Raw genomic sequence first — 1,726 nt, forward strand, 5'->3', positions numbered from 1 at the left:
GCGGTCGGACGTGACTTCATCGCGACAACGGACGCCCACAGTACGGACCATGCGCGGTGTGCGGTGGCATGAGTCACTCCGCCCACTACTGTAACAAGCGATGCAAGTTCTGCAAACAACTCCACGATGCTGGACAATGCGAACTTTTCCGCAACTTCCAAGACCTTGCCAAATTTGTGCGCACCAAAGGCACGAAGGAGGAACTCCCGCCAGAGCTCAAGGCCGTCGTTCAAGAACGTCATTTAAACTAGGCAGCCCGCCAACTACAACTGGGTTGGTCCCTATCGGGCTGCCACAGTTAACCGAGCCTTCAATGGAAGCAGAATGTATCTTTGCTTTCATGGGGCAGAGTGAATGGCCTGATAATTACGTAACAAGTGTGAACGCGACGGAAAATGAAAAGGAGAGGAGTAGAATCCTCGGTGGAGGTGTTGGAGAGAGAGTGGAGTGTGCTGATGCTGATGAGGGCACCAGCGAGGGTTCGCTCGGCTTGGTTTCGAGTGCAGCGCGAGACGAGCCCAAGGGTCACTCCAAGATTATGAAGTTGAACCCTGGCGAGAGACAGGGGTGGTGGTCGGCCAAGAAATTCGACCGACGGATCAGAATGAGAGCTCTGGTGCAAGGCGCTGTGAACGACCAGCGAACGAGGATCCTCCTCGACACAGGAGCGAACGTTAGTGTGATCACTGACGCCTTTGCCAAGAAGTTGCGACTCCGAGATGTACCTGATCACGGACGCCGCATTGACATTCAAGGAATCAACGAAGGCAAGGTGTCTACGACGCGACGAGCGTGCGTCAAGATTACGCTCGGATGGGAGATGGTGTACGAGTTTGAGATGTGGGTAATGGCGCATAGTGCAGGCGTCGACGTGGTACTCGGACCGACTTTATGATCCCAGCTGGGATCCGGTTGGACCTGTTCCACGGCGCGGCGCAATTACCGCACGAAGTCCAAATCCCGCTGATAAAGACCAAGAACATGATCGACAGCGAAGAATACGGCTCCCATGTTAACGCCGGGCCATCCGAGCGGTTGGACATTCAAGCGCACGAGTGGCGAGAATATCGACTAGCGAAGCGTCAAGTCGGGCTGGAAGAACACGTACTGTGGCTTCGTCGAACGAACAAGCTAATCCCGTCAGTGACGAGGTTTCGACGTGGACGGCCTCAGAGCATTCGATTGACCAACGTGTCTCATCGAACTGTGTACCTAACAGCACACGACTCGATCGCGATGTGGATTCCAGATGGGGATTTGCCACGAGGTGACGGCTTTGTGCGTCTGGAGTCCAAGAAGTACCAAGACTGGCAAGTGTTGGCCTACGAAGGTTGTAGAGACCGCGAGCTCTTTCAGCGTGAATGCGAAATCTACGAACAATGGCTTGCAACTCAGCCTTCAGCAGTTGATCGACCAGACTACCCAGAACCCAGTGGAGTGCTACCACGACCTCTAGAAGACTCGCTAGTGGATTCTAGTGATCGTCTTACATGTGCAGAGCGCTGGGCACTGATCCTGGAAGAACGTGAACAAGTGGAAGCCTGTCTGGCGTCTGGGGTGACAGCCGGGGATTCGGTCGACGGTCAGCCTTCCGCAGAACCTTTGGACACGTACACGACAACCCATGGCGGAGGGAATAACGCGAACGAAGCCTCGGTAGTGCGTACACACGAACTACTGAGACCGGTGAACGTGGTACATACGCCAACGAGTGTTAGTGTCCAGT

Source organism: Phytophthora infestans, genomic scaffold, assembly GCF_000142945.1.
Source record: "Phytophthora infestans T30-4 supercont1.22 genomic scaffold, whole genome shotgun sequence".
Lineage (NCBI taxonomy): Eukaryota > Oomycota > Peronosporomycetes > Peronosporales > Peronosporaceae > Phytophthora > Phytophthora infestans.